The sequence below is a fragment of the Suncus etruscus genome, chromosome 3 (assembly GCF_024139225.1).
Source record: "Suncus etruscus isolate mSunEtr1 chromosome 3, mSunEtr1.pri.cur, whole genome shotgun sequence".
Lineage (NCBI taxonomy): Eukaryota > Metazoa > Chordata > Mammalia > Eulipotyphla > Soricidae > Suncus > Suncus etruscus.
In genome coordinates, this window is record NC_064850.1 from 4,481,999 (window position 1) to 4,506,477 (window position 24,479).

General features: G+C 37.4%; 1 protein-coding gene and 1 non-coding gene across 2 annotated transcripts in view; both read right to left on the reverse strand.

Moving 5' to 3' along the window:
* RTN1 (reticulon 1) overlaps window positions 1-24,479 on the reverse strand; it is a 226,029-nt gene that overhangs the window by 183,848 nt on the left and 17,702 nt on the right. The gene's annotated exons all lie outside the window — the stretch shown is intronic.
* On the reverse strand, window positions 18,592-18,698 carry LOC126005565 (U6 spliceosomal RNA). Its single transcript, XR_007494614.1, has one exon. It is a non-coding gene; the product is annotated as a U6 spliceosomal RNA (small nuclear RNA).

A 24,479-nucleotide genomic window follows, 5' to 3' on the forward strand; every position in this document is an offset into this window, starting at 1 on the left:
TACACTGAACTCCTAGTATGCAATAAGGGCTAAATAAAAACTTAATCTTTTTATTCTATTACTATTGTTAATCAAAGAAGACACAGAAACACTTAGAGCACTGACCTCTGACTTTTCGAGTAGTTTATTATATATCTTCAGTAGAGTTCAGATCACCTTCCCAATTTTTATTGTGAATAGAAAAATAAATGAAAAAGTATAGATTATAAATGTTCCCTTCCCTTTGCTTTTGTCATTGGCGTGATGTGTGAGGATAACACACATGGCTGTGGCACTGCACACTTGATTATGATGCTTATCAGGTATTACAAACACTTGGTTCTGTTGCACTGGGAATTATATACACAGTAGTGTTGTGGCACAGGGGAACCCAATAGCAGTGTCACCATCATTCTAAGATCCAACTCATGGCTTCACACCTGTAAGGCCAGCACCCTACTGGGCTCCTGTTTTGTTAGTTGCTTGCCATTAAAAATGCTCACTTCTGGGGCCGGAGAGATAGCATGGAGGTAAGGCGTTTGCCTTTCATACAGGAGGTCATCGGTTTGAATCCTGGCGCCCCATATGGTCCCCCGTGCCTGCCAGGAGCAATTTCTGAGCCTGGAGCCAGAAATAACCCCTGAGCAATGCCGGGTGTGACCCAAAAACCACACACACACACAAAAAAAATGCTCACTTCTCTTACAGTTGATGTTTTGGGGGGGTGTTTGGGGGCCACACCTAGCAATACTCAGAAGTTACTCCTGGCTCTGCACTCAGGAATCACTCCTGGTAGTGATTTCTACCATATAGGAATATCAGGGACAATATATAAGGTACCAGCTACCATATTGGAAAGTCAGGGACTATATATAAGGTACCATATATGCTGGGGATCAAACCCAGGTTGGCCACATGCAAGTCAAGTGAGGAATAATTGCCCCAGGCACCATGTTTCCAATCCCTCAGGCAGACAGGTTTGATGAAGTAGGGTAGCAGTGGAAAATAACACCAAGCCAGTCAAAAAATTAATCGGAGTTAGTCTGCTTTTTCCGTATGGCCTTTTTTCCTCAAGGCCTCTCTGCCATGTGTTTTTCTCTAGAGCTCAAAGCCAGACTCCTTTCTTTATTCAAACCAACTCCCAATTTCAGCAAGGGAAGATCTTGTCAGATCCAAAAGCAACTATGCAGTGGGCTTTTACATACCAAAAGAAGATGTTAGGGGAAATGCTTTTGTTTAGCCTTTTACTTAGATACACCTTACTATCTTTTCAACCCCTTCTTCTGCAGTTGAAAGGAAAACCAGACTGCCTCAAACCAGTCAACATTGCTTTGTTCACCCCTAAACCTCTAGTCCAAGCAACAGTGCCTGGAGTCACACCAATGACCTCTCTAGACTCTGGAAAAGTGACTGGCAGGAGGTCACAAGTTTCAGAGAGTCATGAATATGCCAAGCACCTAAAGCTCTGAAACAGGTAAAACTTCTATCTGAAATCAGGGTGAGAATGAGAAAAGGTAACCTTATATGCTTATTTCCATAAAAAAGGAAAAAATCGGGCCTAAGCAACAATACAGGGGTCTTGCACATACTAGCTTGTCCTGCATGCAGCTAACTTGGGTTCAACCCTGGCACTACATACACGTAGTCCTCCAAGCCCGACCAGAATTGATTCCTGAGCACAGAACCAGGAGTAAGATATATTTTCTAACTATTTTGTAAAAAAACAAAACAAAACATAATGATATTTCTATTTCTTCCATTTATCTCAGAATAGTTTATATAAATCTGGTTATAATGTACTTATCTCTTTTCCTTTTTATCTGTGGATTCAGGCTCTGGCACTGAAACTTGACTTCATTTTTTCACTTTCTCATGTCAGTGGAGGTGAAAGGACTCAAGAAAAGAATGATGCGGAGCAAATAAAGATTACACTCTAAAAAGACTGCACAGAAAGGGAGAGTCTTTATAACTGAAGTACACAAAGCACGTCTGGAAGAGAATGTGACAAAGGGTCTCAGGAGAAAAATAAGACACATCTGGGTAACTGCCAGATTGAAGCTTGAACTATTTCCCAAGAAACAGAGCTTAAAAAACTAGAGGAAAAGCTCAGAACTCAGAAATTTATCTGAAAATGACACATTTACATCCACATGGAGTCACATGGGAGATATTATCTAAAAGGATCAGAAACAATGATAAATAATTTAATAAATATTTGCTCTCTTTTAGTGATTGAAAAAATTAAAAGCAGTTTAGGGGCTGGAGCAATAGTACAGCTGGTAGGATGTTTGCCTTGCACACAGCTGACCTGGGTTCAATCCCCTGCATTCCATATATCCTATTCCCTGACCCTGTCAGGAGTAATTTCTGAGCTCAGAGCCAGGAGTAACCCCTGAACACTGCTGGGTGTGGCTCAAAACCCAAGAAGGAAGGAAGGAAGGAAGGAAGGAAGGAAGGAAGGAAGGAAGGAAGGAAGGAAGGAAGGAAGGAAGGAAGGAAGGAAGGAAGGAAGGAAGGAAGGAAGGAAGGAAGGAAGGAAGGAAGGAAGGAAGGAAGGAAGGAAGGAAGGAAGGAAGGAAGGAAGGGGTAGCAATTTAAAATTTCTAATTAAAAATACTGAATAATATTGTAAAAGTTTGTGTGAATTGTAATTTGTAAAATACTGAATATTGTAAAAGTGGTGTGCTTTATACAATAATTTTAAAGATTTATCTTGCTCCAATAAATAACAGTGTAATATGTATTCAAAACACAGACAATAACAATGTTTATATGAACATTTTTGTTCCTCAAAGCAAATGTTGCTCTGAAATACTGAAAGTCTTTGGAATAATACATCATGATTTTTCTTTGGTTTGAAAATAATTTCATCAAGAAGAACCAAGTTGGAAGACAGAAACAATACTAATTTCAAATTTTATTATAAAACTACTATAATCAAAATAGGCCAGTAGTAGCATAAAGGGAGACAAATCAATGGAACTTATTCCAGAAATAAACATGTGGAAATTCCTTTTAATAAGGGTAATTCAATAGAGAAAGAGAATCTTTCAACAAATGATGCCATTAAGGTTGGCGAGCCACAGAGGAAAAATAAAACTCTATCTATACCTAGATCCTCACAGGAAAAACATACCAAAACAGACCTATATGTCAAATCTAAAATTTAAAAACTTCCAGAAGAGACAGGTGAAAACCTTTGTTACCTCAGATTAGACGATTTCTTTGATTCATCAAAATTAAATTTATTTTAGTTGTTGGGTCACATCCAGCAATGCTCAGGGCTTGCTCCTGGCTCCGCACTCAGGATCACTCTTGGTGGTTCTCAGGGGACCATATGGGATGCTGAAGATCAAATCTAGGTCAGCAACAAATAAAGCAAGTGCCTTGCATTGTGCTGTCATTCCAAGCTCCAAACTAAAATTAAAAATTAAGAATAAACCAAAACAGGAATCCATAAAACTAGATAAATGGGACTTAAGGTTTATAGATTCCTGTTTTGGTTTATTTTTAATATTTATATATAATATATTATATTTTAAATATATTATATTTTAAAATTATATATATAAACATATATATATATATATATATATATATAACATTCTGCCCTTCATAAAGGCTACTAAGACTCAAGACAGGTCACCAAGAGAAAATATTTCTAAGTAATAATTGATAGCATTTATATATAGAATATAAAAAGTGTATTCAAGACTGAAAAGAAAAACTTAATGAAGATTTGAACAGATGCTTGACCAAAGAAGATACAGTTGAGAAATCAGCACAGAAATTATGTTAAATACCATGAGGAAAACGTTAAAAGCCCAATGAACTAACATTTCACATTCAAATGGCAAAAGTGTAAAAGACTATATCAATACTGCTTACTGCCAGTTTCCAATAGAGAAACCAGAATTCTCCCTCCTAAATTGATTGTCTAAACAAATCACACTGAAGGCAGCCTGCCTAACAGTTTCGTACAAAGTTAAAACTATATGATTTCGTTTATAACCTATTACTCAAACACTCTATTGCCAAATATTTATTTACCCAAGGAAAATTAAAATGCTTGTTTAGATGAAATCTTCTATGTAACATTTATAGTGGTTTTATTTGTTTTTGTTTTGTTTTGTTTTTTGTTTTGTTTGGGGGTCACTCTTGGTGTCTCAGGCATTACTCCTGGCTCTGTTCTCAGAAATCACTCCTGGCAGGCACGAGAGACTATGTGGGATGCCGGGATTTGAACCACCATCCTTCCCGGATGTGTGCCTTACCATTGTGCTATCTCTCCGGCCCTTTTTTTTGTTTGGTTGTTTTTTGGTCATAGCAGCTTTAGCTGTAATAGTAAAACCTAAAATAAATAAATATTTTAATTAAAAAAAAAAACCTGGAAACTATCCAAATGACTATCAAAAGATAAGTAATCTAGGTACATGATACAATAGATTTCACAGTATGAAGGAGCTAATATATTGATAAGCACAATAATACAGATGACTTTTATAAATAGAACACTCAGTAAAAAATGCAATACAGAAGGCTGAGTGAGAGCTCAGGAGTTATGAGTTTGCTAGCATGCAACACACACTAGTTTGATCCCTGGTACCAAATATGGTACATTGTACATCCACCACTGGAAGTGATCCCTGAGCAGAGCCAGGAGTAAGCCCTGAGCACCAGTGGGCATAATCCAAAACTCAAAAACAAAAAAGGAAACCTTTTTATAACTGATATGAAATTCCAGGAAAGTACAGAAAACAGGCTGTGGGGATGAGTGTGGAAGTAATTAGATTGAAAATAGCCCCAAGAAACATTTTGGGGGTACGGTGCTGTATAATACAGTGATCGTGAAAATGGTTACAACATTTATGCATATGTTAAACTATAATCTTTGTTATCTTTTTATTTTCCTTCAATAAAACTGCTGTTAGAAATAGAGAGTAATTTTACTTTTTCAACAAAAACTTGTTTAACATTTACCCTGTAACAGGAAGCATTTTAGGTATAGGATACTATAGAGAATAGATTGAAGCACTAATCTCAACAGAATTCTCTGTAAAGAAAACTATTTCCTTTTATGTGGCAGGGGATGCCTCCTGACCAGTGCTAGAACATCTCACTCAGTACCACTCAGCCTGGCCTTGCAGACTGGATGATCCAGTCCAGTGCTTGGACCCAGTGACTCGATGCTCCTCAAGTGCTGTGGTGCAATGACCGCTGTGCAGAGGCCCTCACGACCACACATTGGTCCTTGCAAGATCATGCGGTGCTGGGGATCAAACACAGGCATTCTGCACTCCATACTTGCACTCCATCTAGCTCTTGAAGCTTTCTGACCAGCTCTATTTGCACTTTTATAGATAAAATTATTCACATAGTTGGGAAATAAGTTAGAAATTGGAAGACACAGAATCAGGCACCCCCATACCATTGCTAGACCTGAGGACAAAATATAGGTCCCAGAATAAATATATATAACAATCATATATTATATTATATGTACATATAATGTATAGAATTTTATGAATATATAATTTCTATATTGTAAATATAATAAATAACATAAATATATAATTTATGAATATAACATGTATAGATAAATGATTTATATATGTTATTATATGTGATATGTAATAAATATATTAAAATATAGTATATATAGATATATTTATATTTTATATATATATAAAAAGCAAGCTGTGCTCCTCCAGACATTTTCTCTCCAGAGCACCAAGAGCTCGAGACTAGAGACTTTTCCTTAATGGGCCTCTCTGAGCCAGGAATGGACCCGCAGGACCATCCTCTTCCGGTGAGCATCCCTTTGCAACTCCAGATTTCTATCTCCCCAGTCAGCACCACTTAAGCAGAGCAGAGAAAGGAAGCCATTATCTGGAAACCCTAGAAGGCTGAGCACCTTCTGGTGTAAGGGAGAGAGGCTGTAGTTCTCTCCTTCCTTTCCTTCTCTCTCCCGAGCTCTCACATCTGGGCCCAAACAAGACTCATACTGTCCTTTATTTGCTCAACTGAAAAAAAAAAAAAAACTTCTTTACAAGAGAAAAAAAAAATAGCATAAGTTTTTTAGTCTGTGTGACTCAGTGTGGTACAAACAGATTCATTCTAAGAGAAGGATCCAGGTCAAGTTTCCTTCTGCCCTAACTATGGGAGGGTGGCACTGAGTAGAAATGGAATTTGGATTTCCAAGAAATCATAAAGTCTTGGGCACAAATCATTGAAGATGAAAAGGGAAGCAATCTATGATAAGTCCACAGAGTTAAGATTTTAAGACAACACAAATTCTCAGTGTCTACATCCAGGTTAAGGCAAAAAATTACTGGAAGGAGTCCCTTTCAGCAATCCATATATTATGGGCCTCACAGCATCATTCAAGTAAAGATATGAACCAATGTTAACATAACTTCAGAAAGACAAATCAGCTCAAAGTAAGGCAAATGATAGTTTGAACATTTTGCGCACTTTCATTGCATTTACTTCTTCCTTCAATACTTTTTTTATTAAGTTCAAAGTCATGCCAACCAGGTACAAAACTCTGACCTGAGATTCTCAAAAGTCTTGGACACTAGATATCTAATACAAGGTCATTGGTAGTAAAAAGACAGAATGGGAACTACATGTAGAGATACTACAGCAGATAGAATACTTTATTTGTGCATAGTTGGAACCCAGGGAATCCATCTTGGGAGAATTCTTTTAAAGCATAAAAGTAAAAGAATAGAAATAAAATTACTAACATTTAATTATTACAGAATAATACTTTTTTTTGGTTTTGGGGCCACACCCAGTGACACTCAGGGGTTACTCCTGGCTATGTGCTCAGAAATCGCTCCTGGCTTAGGGAAACATATGGGACACCAGGGGATAAAACCGAGATTCATCCCAGGTCAGCACATGCAAGGCAAACACCCTACCGCTGTGCCACCACTCTAGCCCCAGAATAATACTTGAATAACTCAAAAACACAGGTAAAACATCAAAACTTTACAAATAATAATGTAAATTGAGTATAATATTGTTAATACATACACTCTTTTAAACACGATAGATAAAATCCTAATAAAATCCTAATTAAAGATCTGAACTAAGAATGACTAAGTATGTGAAAAGGGGGGTAGAGAGAGTGGGAAAAAGAATCCTAAGTATGTGCTAGAGAGATAGTGTAGTGGTCAAGGTATTTATCTTGCACATTGATAATTGATCCTGGGTTCCAATTCTAAGCACTGCTCTTAGTGATACCTGAGTACAGAGTCAGTAGTAAACACCAAATAGTGTTGAATATAACCCCTAAGCCAATTAATTAATGAATTCGAGTTTTCTATAATTGATTAAAATTATGTTAATTTGTAGCATCCCAATATTTTAGTAAAATCAAGCAATCTCATAAACTTCTGTTAAAAATAAATTACATTCAGATAAAAATAGTTTTAAGAAGTAATATCTAACCAAAAACTACACAAATGTTTAAATATAAGGACATTAAAATCAAGAAGTATTTTAGTTATAATCTACCAAATAAATGATAGAGAATTTGTGCATGTTGAACATTTATGGGATGGAATATTAGGAAGTCTTTAAAATTATACTGATGAATGATATAAATACTGAAAACATCGAATAAAAAGAAAAATAAGTTATTACAAAACATGTACAAGATGAACCAAATGTTTTTGGTATGTAAGTATAGAGCTAAAAATTAATACTTCATATCCAGAACACAAGACTGTAAACACCACAAGATTTAATCCCGTGTGAAAATCAGCAGGGTGCAAAATTAAAAAGATGTAATATTTTGTATACAGAAACATATGTGATTAATATAGGTACTGAATTACATTGTGTGTCTGACCTATAAAATCTATAAACCACTCTATCTTAAATATTGCCAAGTTCTTTCTTTTTTCCCCTCTCCCACCAAGTCCTTTCAAAATGGTTACATTTTGTTTACTTAGCTCTTTACACCAACTTTGTCATATAATATATATTATTTAAGATTTATAAGGAAAAAGCTTAGACAATTAGTTTTCTCCATACTATCTTACTATTAAAGCTTTTCAGATTTCTATTGAAATTCTTATTATAAATCAAAAGAGAAAGACTGAAAATATTCATTTGAATTAAGGTACCAACTGAATTCATTTAAATGGAAAATATTTATTGGTTTGCTTCTGGAGTTTTTTTCCTGCTACCAATCACCTTTTTATATTCCTACAAATATATGTGAATGCAACTTGCTTTCTACTAGAAATCAAAAGTCTATATATCGGTTGAGATGAAAATAATTTTTTTTATTACTAAAACTTCCTCTAAAAATGTAGAAAAATACCTTATTAGCTTGTCCTTAGTTTCAGCCTCTGATTTTTTCCCCTTATTACTGCAATTCTTGCTATTTGAAACTAATGCCTATTTATTAACTGACTTACAACTGAGGGTGATAGGAAGTTAATAATTTTCCTCCCTCCACCCAAACCCCACTATATCGAGGGACCCAGATTAACAATCTAACTATAACCCACCAGCACCTTCTAAAATACTTGTTTTACTTTGATCTTACAGTCACAAAAGCAGTTCAGATAATTTACAAAATGATAACACATTGTGGTTTTCCAAAATATCGTTATTTTAACTTCAAAAGTGGCAATCTGTCAAAAAAATGTTTCCAAATCTTCATTAATCCCAAGTAAGGAAAGAGGTTTCTCTCTTTGGGACATTGGTGATGGGAATGTTGCACTGGTGATGGGTGGTGTTCTTTACATGACTGAAACCCAAACACAATCATGTATGTAATCAAGGTGTTTAAATAAAATATATATATAAATTAAGGCTAAAAATTTACCAATTCAATTTGACCCACAGGTAAAACTTAGCTTTTATTCTCTCAATTAAGCATACTTCATTTTATGATCTTCTGATAGCAATCTATAGTGCCAAAACATTGTCCATCGTACCACAACTTAAAGTTGACTTCCACAAAATGAATTTCCTTTGTAAAATTTCATTCATACAAACTACTGAAGAATTTTTTGTTGTTAAATTTGCAGGAAAAAAATTATTTTTTTTCTGTTTCATAAATTTAAACCCGTTCTCTGTTCTCTGGATTTTTGATATGCTATAATTTAGATTATAATTAAATCCAATTAATTATATATGCATAATTACATACTATATAATTTTAAATATTTATTGATAAATATATTCATAGATATTTATAGATATGTTGTGAATATATAAATATATTTATGATTATGGTTTTATATATTAATTATATATTATAATTAAATTAATTATAAACCTATGGATTTTTGGTATGATCTAATTTAATTGTCTTTCCATTCTTTGTTTTTCCTTTCCTCAAAATTTTCAAAATAGTTATCTAGAACTATAACCAAACAGTGCCATTCAGAATCTTTAAAACCCACTGAAGAGTCTCGCTTAATTTGTTACAATTCTGCTGTTTCTGGCTCCATTCCAGAATAAATCCATTCCAGTTGGTCACTGGGAGAAAAGAGACTCACAGACCTAATCTGACCACTGTGCTATTTCCTCAGATACCTCAACCACCATCTCTGCTCTCCTGTCATTAAAAAGAAGGCATCTGATTCTTTTTAAATTGTGGTGAGGCTTACAAATAAAGAATTTAGAGATTTATGGGCCGGAGAGATAGCATGGAGGTAAGGCATTTGCCTTTCATGCAGAAGGACAGTGTTCAAAGGTTCGAATCCCAGCGTCCCATATGGTCCCCCAAGCCTGCCAGGAGCGATGGAGCCAGGAGTAACCGCTGAGAGCTGCCGGATGTGACCCAAAAACAAACAAAACAAAACAAAAAAATAAAGAATTTAGAGATTTATAAAGCCAAACCCCATCCTCCCCACTTTAATCTTCAAAGCTGTTAAGAACCCGACTTTCAAGTCAGTCTATCTTTTTGTGGATTTTGTGTCTCAATAGTCTCATAGACAAACTGAAGACTCAAAATATACCAGAGTTGCCATAATTAAAAGTAATAAAACATGGATCCAGTGATCCCATATGAGAGCCTCTCCAAGTAAAATTAAATCATTTTCTGTGGGCTTTGGCCATCCCAAGCAAAGCTTAGAGCTCTGTGCTTAGGGATCATTCCTGGCAGAGGCCAAGATATCAAATCCTGGTTGACTTTAAGCAATATGAGCACCCTATCTGCTGGGCTTTCTCTCCAGCCAAAACTAATTTTTCTGAAAGACATATCTACATTCCTATTTTTATACAAACATTTGCCTATTCAGAGAGAACGTAGACATGAAAATATTCTCCACATCACTAGTAATCAGGAAGATGCAAATCAAAACAGACAACAGATATCACCTCATATCACAGAGACTGGCACCACAACGAGCAAGAATAACCAAATACAAGGAGAAAGGAACTCTCTTTCACTGCTGGTGGGAATGCCGCCTAATTCAGCCTTTCTGGAAAATATGAAGAGTCCTCAAAAAACTGGAAAATCAATACCCATACGGTCCAGCTATACCACTCCTAGGGATATGCCCTAGGAACACAAAAAATGCCTTCTGCAATATTCATTGCAGCATTATTATTTAGAATAGCCAGGGTCTGGAAACAACCTAGATGTCCAACAACAAATGAGTAGATAAAGAAACTGTGGTAAATCTACACAGTGGAATACTATGCAACTGTTAGAAAAAATAATGTCATGAAATTTGCTTATACATAGATGGATATGGAGAGTATTAGCCTGAGTGAAATGAGTCGGAGGCAGAGGGGCAGGCATAGAATAGTCTCGCTCATTTGGGGGATGTAAGACAAATAAAAGTAGTGTAATAATAATATCCAGAGACAATAGAGAGGAGGACCAGAAAGACCAGTCCATGGTAGGAAGCTTGCCACAAAGAGTGAAGCAATCCAGTTAGGGCAGAGAACTCTGACAATGATATTAGAACGAATTACTCTGGACAATAACTGGGTGTTGGATGAAGATAAAGTTATATGTACGGTAGTCCTTCATTAACAATAATGCAAAACACAGCATCTAAAAGGTTAAAAAAGGAAGAGAGAGAAAAGGAGAGAGAGAGAGAGAGAGAGAGAGAGAAGCAAAATGCCTGCCCCAGAGGCAAAAAGTGGGGTGGAGGGAAACTGGGACATTAGTGGTGGGAAATGTTCATGGGTGAAGGATGTTGTAAGTCTGAAACTCAATCCTGAACAACGTTGTAATCATATATAGATTACAGTTAAAATGATGCCCATAACAGTATCTATTCTCTCTCCTAGCAGATAATAAATGTATTGTAAATGTGAAAATCAGTAAATAAAAATACTTCTTTTTCAGAGAAGTATGTAATATTTCAAGAGAATGTCAGACTGGAAAAAACAGCACCACTCAATAGTAGAATATTTATAAAATGCATGTTTTATAAAGAATGAAAGCTGAAGAATAAAGATACAAACATATACAAGTTTTCTAAAGCAAGCAGGCAAGGTACCTTCCAAATAAGATTAGCATGATTTTTTAATTATGCAATGATAAAGATATAAAAATATATAATGTTTACATATGTATTCATCTAACAAAGAACCTCAATTACATGAGTAAAATGTAAAAAGACTAGTGATTATAAATAGAGAAATCCTAATCATAATTGATGACTAAAACTTCATTTTTCAGGGACTATTGCTTTAGACTACTCTTATAATCTGGGAGCTTCCCTTTATTTCTATTTCCCTAAATAAAATCATTTACTGAATTCAGCAAAAACATGTTTTTTTCATTATTCAGGAGAGCCAGAAAATGGTACTGCAGGCTTGCACAAGACTGACCCAGATTTGATCACTAGTATCCCATATGGTCCCAGAGCACAGCCAAGTGTGATTTCTGAGTGCATAGCCAAGAATAACTCCTGAATATTGCCAGGTGTGCCCCCCTCCCATTTTTTAATTCATTTTTCATAGAAAAAGAGGCCAGAGAGACAGTACTAGAGGTAAGGAAACTGCCTTGAACAAGGGGTACCTTGGTTTGATCCCTGACATCTTATTAGATGGTATGCCTGGGAGTAAACCATAATTACAGCTAGTAGGTCCAAACTCTCCTCCAAAATAATTACATTTCAGGCATAAAGTACACACACACACACACACACACACACACACACACACACACACACACACACACACACACACACAAAATAATGGTATATAAATTTTTCTGATTCAGCTGTATGAGAAATTTAAACTCGAAAATAATTACTCAAGGGGGTCAGAGCAATAGCGTGATGGGTAGGGCATTTGTCTTGTATGCCATAGATTCAGGTTCGACCTCCAGCATCTCATATAGTCCCCGAAGCCTGCCAGGAGGTGATTTCTGAGCACATAGCCAGGAGTAACTCCTGAGCCCCCAGAGTGTGGCCCCAAAACAAACAAACAAAAACCACCCAAATTATAATTGTTTTTCTTTTCTTTTTTTTTTTTTTTTTTGGTTTTTGGGCCACACCCGGCAGGGGTCACTCCTGGCTGTCTGCTCAGAAACAGCTCCTGGCAGGCACGGGGGACCATTTGGGACACCGGGATTCGAACCAACCACCCTTGGTCCTAGATCGGCTGCTTGCAAGGCAAACACCGCTATGCTATCTCTCCGGGCCCATGTAATTGTTTTTCAATATTTCCAAAGATGGCATACAAATTAGTATGATTCTAAATCCAAACAAATACTTTGAGACATTTGGTATTATCTGTAAAAATGCAGTTACACAGTGTTGATAGGGAAGATGTGAAACATATGTAGTAAGTTTTCCTAAACTGCATACATGAAACATTTACAATGGAAAACAGAATTGGGTGCTGGTCGTCTGCTTTTAACCATGTTAAACACTTATCAAACTATACATTTGAAATGAATTTTATTGTCTATGAACCATACTGTGATTCATTGCGGTGAAAACAACCCATACCACAGTGAGATTCTACTCCACATTTACTAGAATGCTTAAAATTAAACAGTCTAGAATAGCAGTGGTTGGCAAGCATATGAAACAACGAAGAAAATTTTCACAAAATTTTACAAAATATCATAGTATGAAGGAAAAACTTTAGACACTACAAATAAAATAAATATAGTCTACTCTGTGCTTTCCCCCCATTCTACCCCAAAGTACATACTCAAAAATAATACTTTCACAAAAATAAAAAATCAAGAATATTCACAGCACATTACTCAAGATATAAAGGGATAGACTAAATGAATACCAATATATGATTACATAACCGAATTGTGGTATATTGATAGTTAAAAATTATAAAGACAACACAATCTCAATAATCATGTAATGCACATAAATTTCAAAAGCAGCAAAAACCCAGTCAAAAAATATTTCCTTCATATATATTCATATATATTCAGAGTCAAAACTAGCCCACAGTTACAGAAACTAAAATACTGGTAATAGTGGGGATGGGAGAGACTGAGAGAAGCGGTATGAAAACTTCAAGATAATGAAAAGTCTTGGTAATAGTTGATATGTTTGCACCAAATAAACAAATAAAATTGTTTTTTTCTTATAAATATAGTTATTATAATAATAATTTTATATATTATATAATAATATTATAAATAAACCAAATAAACAAATAAATAAGATCGGTTTTTCTCTTATATATAAAATATTTGCTTATTTTGCTACATATGAATTACAATTCAGTATTATTTAAAATTAAATTATATAATTGAGTTAAATCAGGGCCAGAGGCACAGCACAACAGTAGAGCATTTCCCTTGCATGCAGCCAATCCATGATGGATCCAGGTTCGATCCGCGGCATCTCATATGGTCCCTTGAGCCTGACAGGAGCAATTTCTGATTATAGAGCCAGGAGCAACCCGAGTGCTGCTGTATATAGCCCAAAAACCAAAATAAATAAATAAAATTTATCTAATCATTCTAACACATAAATCTTTAATGGTAACTATTTGTTAAAACACAATTAAATAGAAATATATTCAAATATAGTCAAACTTTTTATTCTAACTTTAGTACTATAATATTCTTAGCAAATATGACCTCTCACTATGGAAAATTAAGCTAAAACAAATTAGGAGAAAGGAGGACATGTGATTTGAGAAGAGAAAAACAGAACATGTCTTTAGGACAGTACAACACTGGAAGAAACATAAAACCTGTAGAATCTATTTTCTAAAAATTATTAGATAAAATCCATACAATACTCATAAATTAGATTGTCACTAGAGTTTCCTCATTTGTCATTTGTTTTTGAAGTCTTTAATTTAGAGAGCAACAATTATGGGATAGTGCCTTTTTTTTTAACAAATATTTTAAAGACACTAGGGGGAAAAAAGATTTATTTTAAGAGAAGAAATGGGTTAAGATTTAGGTCAAAATCCCCAAATGATTTGTGTTTGGCCTTAATTTGCTTTATGAAAAAAACAGGTTTAGGTTCTCGGAATCCTCGTGGAATTCCCTTGCTCCCTCCCTGCCTCTGCAAGAACATGGGCTAGGTTAGTAATGGAGAAATGAATCCTGCCTGGGAAAAAAGAACAAACACAGCCTGTGGGTGTTCTCAGAGGCGCAATTATGCAGGTCTCATAAATGCAACTTCAGTGATGGAAAGGAGGCAAGAACCACAATTGTATTAGAGGTCTTGATATTCAGATGAAAAGACAAGAAAAGCATGTCATTACTACGTAAAAAATGTGTTTTAAAATGGAGAAATACTAACGGAAATAAAGTGGGCGAGCTGCATTGAGGATGCACATGAGGCAATCTAAATAGACAAGAAATGTATTGTATGCCTGGAAATGTTATAACTTATCAATATTTTCTTTTGTTTGTTTTGTGTTGTTTTGTTTTGGCTTTTGGGCCATCCCCAGAAGTGCTTGAAATCACCTCCTGCAGGATTGGGGGGGGGGGGAACCAGAGAGGATTCTGGGGTTGAACTTGGGTCAGCCAAATTCAAAGCAGACATTATCTACAATTCTCTCTTTCTCTCGCTCACTCACTCTCTCACTGTCATTCCCTCTGTTTCTCTCTCCCCAATTTACCCGTTTTTGAACCTAGAAGTCTCCCTGTAACCTCCCCAGAACTCTCTCCCAAAAAATGATCTCTTATTCATTCATTAAAATAGGACAGTTTTCTATGCCAAGAATGTTCTGGCTCATGTGATACAATAGTGCAAATTAAGACAAAACCTTCAGAGAATATAAAAGTATCTAAACAATCATAAATTATTCAGGCATTCACAAGTGGATCGATATATTCCTAGATTTCTGAATATGGAATTACTTAGATGAACTTCGTGTGCCTCACCAGATCAATCAGAAAAATACTTGGAGAAAGAGATCAAACCATTATTAATTTGGGGACTGGAGAGATAGCATGGAGGTAGACGGTGGTTTGAATCCCAGCATCCCATATGATCCCCTGTGCCTGCCAGGAGTGATTTCTGAGCATAGAGCCAGGAACAACTCCTGAGCACTGCCGGGTATGACCCAAAAACAAACAAACAAACAAAAAATCCATTAATTTGGAATGAGAGCTACTTTGGACTGTGAATGGAAAATAAGTAAGACAATAGCAAGATAGGATAGAGTCTTTGCATTTTTCACCAGAGCAAACAATGGATGAAAATCTATTTCTTCCACTAAACTCTGGGGTTAGAAGAGGGGACCCAGATAATATAAAAGGAAAAATGCCTATGTGGGGGACATGATCTATCTTGTGATCATCTATTTTGTGATCCAAAGAGACCTAAGCAGTCCCTTGACTACATGCTATTTTGATTACTAATGACCTTGAATATTGCATGGTATATCCAGGGTTATGAGTCACCAAATTAGAAACACAGAAAAATTTCATAAATCATGAATAACCATGATTAATGAATCATGACCATAAATCATTAATGTTTCTGGTCATCTCAGAAGGGTAATGCAGATATTGAAAATAACAATTCAACAGGTAAATAATAGAAACCAATATAGATTATGATACATCAGGTCCTGATCTAAATGTTTTCATATACTCTGGTTTCTCTTCAGATCACATAAATCTTTCACCTTTTACTAAATGTTTTCATATATAAGAACTCACTCAAGGCTCACAACAACTCGATAAAGCAGGTTCCATTGATTACTGATGAAGAAGCTATGACTCAATAATTCAATCAACTTGCCTAGCATTGCATCATAGAAAAGGGTGACCTGAGATTCAAGCTTCAGACTAAGCCACTTTAGTTAGTCTATCATAGATGCCTGGTTCCTTCTTACTTCTCTATTTAAACTAAGCAACACTAGTAATACCTATCCAAGGACCAACAAAGTATCTCACTAAACCCAAAGCATGGTTCTGCTGTTAGTTCTTCCAAAGACCGTTTCAGCAACGAGTTGGTTATATATAATTCAACAGAGAACTAGTTAGAGGTTATCAAATAAAAACTGTGTCCTTTGATGTTACTTGAAAAATAATGAATCTCATAAAGTAGTTGGATTTATAAAAGCAGAAAGTATAACGGCCATCAGAAGCAGGAATGGTGGAAATGGAAAGTTATTATAGAGTTGAGTTCTGAAAACCAATGGTGGTAGTGAGGGAACAATTATGTGAAAATACTAACAAAGAACTCGAAATAAATATAACTTTAAAATGAATAGTATAGCAGATACTCAGTGTGCTTTGTACCGCCACTAAATTAGTATGTTAAAATGATAGGGACTGTAGCGATAGTACAGAGGAAAGGGCATTTGTCTTGCATGCAATTGGCTGCAGTTCGATTCCTCGCATCCCATATGGTACCTCACGCACTGCCAGGAGTAATTCCTGAGTGCAGAGCCACATGTGGCGTAAAAACAAAAATTAAATAAATAAAAAATTTAAATAAAAGATAATCATGGGTAAAATTAATTGTGAATGCTATTTTCCGATTCTATTACTTTTATATATTATCAAAGTAATGTATAAAGGAAGTATACTTCTAATACATAAACTAGAATTTGCCAAGCTTTGTTTTATTCTCAAGTAAAAATTATTTTACTTAATATTTATGGATGCTAAATAATAAAAATATAGTGATGCAATTATACCGTCAACCCACAGTCAATCAGTACACTGTTTTTCTATATCATAAGGCACTAACAAAGCAAAATCTATAACCAAAGTAAAATTTAAATATCTCAAAAATGAACCTGACCAATGTAGTTTTCTGTGTCAGTTAAAAATGTATAATTTAGTGACCAACAGAATTATACTACAGGGCCTCAACATCGAACATGTCCAAGCAAACTAACATGCCCTTGCTCTGTTACCCTCCATTCTCATTATTTTGTATTGTTGTTGTTGTTATTGTTGTTTGATTGTTGGTTTGTTTTGTTTTGTTTTTCCTTTTCTATCTTCTTGTCTCCCTCTTCTTCTACCTTCTCCCCCTCATTATCATCAATTCAGTCCATGTCAAACAAAACCACACGGTTACCTCCTCTATAGGAAAGGAAAGCTGACATATACGGTGCTGCAGACAATACTGCAAAGGGTAAACACCTATATAGATAGACCTCACTAACACAAGGTACTAACTCGAGACACAAATCCTACACATACCCAAAAGTTGATCTATTAGTTTCTTTTCCTTACAAGTACTTTACTTACCTATCTTTCTGTACTCAGCGCATCTCTTGCCCTCCCCACCTCTCTACATTAATACATACCTAAGCTAACATCTATATGTTTATATGTGGGCAGGAGCACACAGAGATAGGAATCCTCCTTAAGAGACAAACCTAAACCACAAAAACCCATACCTATACCCTATATAACCCTCCCTATTCCCTCTCCCCGCTTTAGAAATCTGACTATCCCTTCACCCCTCAATCCCATCCCCGATATCTCCACCACATTATAACTCTTCGCCCTCAGTTCTTAATTCATTAGGCATCAAGACTGACCTCCGACCCCAATGATCCAGTACCCAGTACCTAAGTGAAAAGACTCAAACTCAAACTCACACCTCATTCCTGGCAAGAAAATACAACCAACACCCCGACTGACTCATGCAGTGTGGCCCTCCTAATCACCTCTCCCTAATGTGGACTGTGGCTTGATACCAGGCCTAGCTCCAAAAGGACTCCCACTGCAAGAACTCTACCCAAGGCCTCCCTGCCTGGAGCCCACACCCCACAAGGAAATCTCAAAAGACAATGGGGAAGCCTATACTTTCATCATAAGTATAGACCTATATAACACTACCTCTTATCCCGTTTTTCCCCAAATGTAATCTCCTGTATCACTTTCTCCCTTTTTCTTTGTTTTTTTTTTTTCTTCTTGTTCGTTTTTTGTTTGGTTTGGTTTGGTTTTTTCTTTGTTTGGTTTTTGTTTTTGTTTTTTGCTTTGATTTGTTTTTGTTTCTTTTGGGTCACACCTGGAGGCACTCAGAGGGTGCTCCTGGCTCTAAGCTCGGAGATCGCCCCTGGTGGGCACGGGGGACCATGTGGGATGCCAGGATCTGAGCCATCGTCCTTCTGCAGGAAGGACAGATGCCTTGCCTCCATGCTATCTCTTCCAGCCCCACTTTATTCCTTTAATTAAGTCTTTTATTTAATCTTTTTTTTTTTTTTTTTTTAAATATGGAACGCTTCACGAATTTGCGTGTCATCCTTGCGCAGGGGCCATGCTAATCTTCTCTGTATCGTTCCAATTTTAGTATATGTGCTGCCGAAGCGAGCACTATTTAATCTTTTTTTAAAAAAAAAAAAAAAGGGGGGGGGGAATTTTTTTCTTTAGATATGTGTGAGCATATATATTTTTAGTTTTTGTCCTGTGACTGTTTTCTTTTCTCTCCACTCCCAAATTCACCAGCAATATAATGTAACACCACTTCTTCCTGCAAAGGCATATTAAAAAGGGGGGAAGAGGATTTTGAGCTGCACGGTCGGGCAGCTGGCAGGCCTCCGCATGTGCCAGCGGCCTTTTGGCCTGGCCTAGGGTGGGGGGCCCGGACCTGGGTCACCCGACCCCCCTTTCCCCCTTTCCTCCGGATCTCCAGGTGGGTTTCTGGGAGGAGCTGATGGGGCACCCTGGGTTTTCCCCACTCCCAGGCTGGGTCTGGGGACCGGCCTAGGTTGGGCTTAAATCCCTGCCCTTCGGGCTTGGGAGGGTCTCTCTCCCTTCCTGGAGCAGGATTTTGAGCAGCACGGGCAGGCAGCTGGCAGACCTCCGCATGTGCCAGCGGCCTTTTGGCCTGGCCTAGGGTGGGGGGCCCGGACCTGGGTCACCCGACCCCCCTTTCCCCCTTTCCTCCGGATCTCCAGGTGGGTTTCTGGGAGGAGCTGATGGGGCACCCTGGGTTTTCCCCACTCCCAGGCCGGCTCCAGAGGTTGGCTTAGGGGGTGGCGTTTGATCTGGGGGGTGGCAGATAATTGCTCAGCTATACTCAGGCTGTCACTGGCAATTTCATACCAGTCTACATTTTGAAACCGCGCGGGTCTAGCGCCCCCGCGCGATCATATGCTCCTCCCAACCATCAGTACCCCAGATTTACCCTTCTTAACTTCAGTAACACACAGCTTTAATCTCTGACCAAAGACATACCGTAGATCTTCCAAATCCCAGAACTATTTAGAAGGACACAAATCGAACACATATTGAACACATATATCTTTTGAATATTTTATGATTATTTTCTTTAACTGCTGTAACTCTCTATATATTCTTCTACCATGATGTTTCTATCCACTTTTCATCTTGTCTTTTCTATGTAAGCTGTTCAGTAAGGATTGTTGGTGGAACTGTCCCTCAGTTTGATGCCTATGATTGAACTATGTCATGGAAATTGCTGGTCTTGTTCCTATTGCTTCCAGATGCACCAATAACGCTTCATGGCATTGATCCTTGTTTGCATAGACACATTAAAATGGGAAAACACTATACAGACAGATTAGTTATTATCTAATAAATCTCATTACAATGTACCTTACACCCTGAATATTGATATAATGACCTGGCACAGGCCTCAGATGAATGGGCATTCTCCATTCACGCTGGAACCAGGCAAGCTATCTACGAAACATCCAAGGTCTTTTATAGCAACAGTTGGAAGCAGTCCTCTACCAGGAAAGACACCACCAAGGGTGTGTCATCGACCTCCTTAAAAGACACTTCCGTTTATACTGAGAAGATGTGACAACAACAATGACCTGTGAGAAGACATGACAACAACAATGACCTGCTCTACAGGACATGGTTCTCTCTATTTCCCCTTAAGTGTGAGGTGAAATGAGAGGATGCTCTGCACCATCCTGACTGCAATATGGGATATGCAGACTCCAGGATCTTTCATACAGAAGCATGATACCAACAACAGAGACTATGTGAGGAATGGAGGTGTATTGCCACTACAGACGATGACTTGAATTGGACAAACTAGTTTGCCTGGAGCCTAGATTCAGTCCTGTGCCAGAAAACTTCAGGGGTAGGGTCTCCATGTATTTAGACCATAATTTGTCTTTCCATGTCCCTTATGTTTTGGTGAGCCTATGCAAACAAATGCCACTTTAATATCGTTTTTTACTATGTTTCCTTGACTCCAATCCTTAAGAAAAACAACCCATTAAAACTTTTGAGGTTAACTTAAACTAGTAAGCATGTGCATGGAACTAGATAAATGTACTTTGCCCTCAATGTTTAAAGAGTTACATAAGTCTAATATCTTTAGATTATATGGTGTGCTGCTAAGAAACAATATGTACTACAACTGGGGATTTGAGGGACAAAGTAATTGTATTGTACATGGGTTCAGTTTTGTTTTTCTTAATGCTCTTTGGCTGAAAGTTCAAGGCTGGGATATCATCGAAGGGACTACTGAGAATCCTGTTTATGGGTGATTGGGCTTCCACTGTAACTTTACCCTGTCCTCTTTCTTTGCATCTTTGTTGTCATAATTAAAATAATAAAAACAAATAATTAAAAAAAATGAAAAAAAAAAAAGAAAAAGAAAAAAAAAGGGGGGGGGGAATTTTATGTGTAAAAATAAGCTCTTATCTACTAGGGATAAGAACTTATACGTTTTTACAACACAGGGACATCTCCCACCCTGAACGTATGTCATGTGGAACCAACTTAGACCCCAGGGAATTAAGCACTGACCATCCAGCCCTGACTCCTGGATCCCAGACATAGAAACGACAGAGTTCTCCACAACAGCTCCAAGAACCAAATCCCCTCCAGGGCATCCATAATGCTGCTCTGACACCAACATGAACCAGTTCTAAATTGATAACCTGACAACAAAGAAATGGGAACAACTTGATCCAAGAGCAAGTTGTCCTTCCTCACCAGCCAACGATAAGACAAAATCAGAAGACATGTCACTCTTTGATCTGTGCAAAAGCCAAGATCGCTATATACATATGACTGGTTGTTACAACCAAGACTGGACAGTATGAATCTCGGGACCACCACCACCACCACCAACAACAACAACAACAAAAAGCACTAGCCTAGCTTTTGGTCTACGTTCTGTTCAACAAACAAGATCTCCAATTCCAGAGGTCTGACTGAGACAATCGCAACTAAGCGAGTCTTCCGGAAGCATAAAGAAAGACTGACTACCCAGGCTCCGTCATAGGAGCAATGTAATGACCAAGACCACCAACTACAGAAGATGGATTAAAACGACACTGAAGAAGCAGAACTGCTAGAACCACAAAGAAAGACTTCATCATAAGCTCCATTCCTTGAGCTGTACAGACACCAAGATCTCTAGATACAGAGGTCTGATCTTACCATACATGACGAAGCAGAAGTCTTCCAAACACCACAAAAGCACAGAGGGGATAGTAAATGATCAGGCAAGGAGCCTATAGTTAATCTCATGACAGTAAACTTCAGGGGTGGAGAAACCCTGTATCTCCTAGGCCAAGGGAACTCCCTCTATAATATCCCCAATAGTTACTGTGCCTCTGCAGGGAGAAAAAAAAGGCACAAAATAATCATTTTTCCACATATAAATTTATTGATTGATCGATTTTTATTTTGGTGTAGATATTGAAGTTGATGCCTCCAATTTTATTTTATTTTATTTTATTTTATTTTATCTTTCTCTTTCTTTTTGTACTCCAGCATGGTTTGATTTCATAACTGAGACTATTGTGTGGTGCTTGTCTTTATTGCTGTAGTGCTCACTGGATATTTAGTTTGACATTTCTTTCTGTATTGATGTGGTGTTTCAATTACCTTTTTCATCGCTCAAACTGAGGTTGAAAGCCTCTAGAAGGACTCCGCCATTTTCAGCTTATTTGATTTATTTTATTTTATTTTTTATTTTTTCTTATTTTTCACTCCATTCTATTGCTTTTCTTTCCTTCAAACAAAACCACATAACTCGAATTATCAAGCTCCACCTCTCAAATATCTGCATGAAAATTACAGCATCACCAGGTATCCATAGTGCATGTCTACACCAGGAGTGGAAATAATTCTTTTCTCATCTCTACATTCTACCCACAGTATACTTCATGAAAATCTCTCCACCCAATGCTCTTGATCACTGCGCTATAGTCTTAGCTTCACCAGGTCTCAGTTTCTGTAGAAGCCTCTAAACTCCCTCCCACCCTTCGCCACCAACCCACTCAACCTTCCACGTTGCCATTGTGCTCTGACAATGGATCTGGGGGAGCTCCTAGCTTGCTAAGAAATAAATCTCAACTTATTCTCTATTGTGGAGAGGATAAAATCTAAACTTCTTTATACAGCATCCAACAGCTTTAGTTTCTCACTCTCTATTCCTATGTGTCAGTTAATTTTCCTTTCCTTCCCCAGGATCTAGTCATATATTAAACACTTGTCACTATCCCATCCTGCCAAATTTACAACTCATTTGTACTCACTGTGCATTCTCCCTTGAAGGTTGCCCCCATAATTTCCCATATGCCATCCTTTAGGGCCCAGAGAAAGAAACAAATCCAGGCCACTTCTGTGAACAATTCTATAAAACATATGCCATGAGAAAAATAATCAAATGTCTAGCATCGTACATACCTGCACCAACATAGCTGATTAGATCAACTATGTTTGGAACTATACACATACAACTGATAAAGTATTGAAAAATCTGAACTTTAGGAGGCAGGATGATAGCACAGGTAGGGCATTTGCCTTTCATGGGAACAACCCAGTTTGATCCCTGGGATTCCTCTTGGCTCTGTGCTCAGGACCAAAAAATCTTAACTTTGCACTATCTAAAAAACAAACAAAATAAAAAAACCCCCACAAATCTGGAAATTCTCTGTGATAAGAACCCTGTCGTCTGCATGCAACCAAACAGGAATTGGTCACTGTGGGCTGAGAACCATAAGAGAGGGTGTAAGTGAACCCAGACAAGGGTGAGGGAAGGAAAGAATCAGAGCATTTCCCCTACCCCATTCTGACTGGATTTATGGTTATAGTTGAGAAGTAGGCGAAATAGAATTGATTCTAAGGGATGAATACTGTGTCAAAATCTCTTTGCTAAGTCATCAACCCAGCTTTCTTTTCTATTGCATTCTTCTCACATTAGCACCTTAAATGTCTCTCCCACCTCTCTCACAAATGCACAAATTAATACTTACACTCATAGAAGTTAGTACATATATATGTATATGTATGTGTGTGTGTATATATACATATATATACCCATGTGTGTGTTCTTGTGTGTGTGTGTGTGTGTGTGTGTGTGTGTGTGCAAATACTTTTTTCTGAGTTTCTCCCCAATCCCAGAACTCCTACCGGAAACCTTTCTGTCTAGGGATCCTCAAATGCTTGAAAGCATAACGGAAAAGAAAAGTGCAAATCCAGAGCTCTGTGGTTGTAGCCTACATGCTTCATACAGGAAGTTTTAAGTCTCCATTGAAAACTGCACGTGAATTTATTCCCTAATGCATTCACTTTTTGTCTATTCAAAAAATAGGGTTTTAGGGGCCAGAGTGGTGGCACAGGTGGTAAGGCATTTGCCTTGCACACGCTAACCTAGGACGGACTACAGTTCAATCACCCAGCGTCCCATATGGTACCCCAAGCCAGGGGCGACTTCTGAGCACAAAGCCAGGAGTAACCCCTGAGGGTCACCAGGTGTGGCCCAAAAAGAAAAACAAAACAAAAAAACATACTGTAAATAAAAATTTAAAAAAATAGTGTTTTAAAGGGCTTTGCTACCGGACATCATTGGTTTTGTGGAGTCTGGCTTTGGATGTCCTTGGCCCTCAGCCAGCTGTCTGCAGACCTGTTAGAGATGCACAGGCTGTCCACTTATGAAAGCCATATGCACTCTCAGCAAAGGGGCCACTTTGATGAGGACGGCTTTGTGTATGAAGCAAAAATAATCTAGAGGTTTAAAGAGAAAAACAAAGAGCTCTCTACCAGAAGCCGAGGCAGTAGGAGGGGGAGAAGAAAAGCAGATTCCTTTTCGAAAACACAAGACAGATAGTTTTAAGCAAGGCTATCCTTTGTTTCCCTTATGTTTGGTTGGCTCATT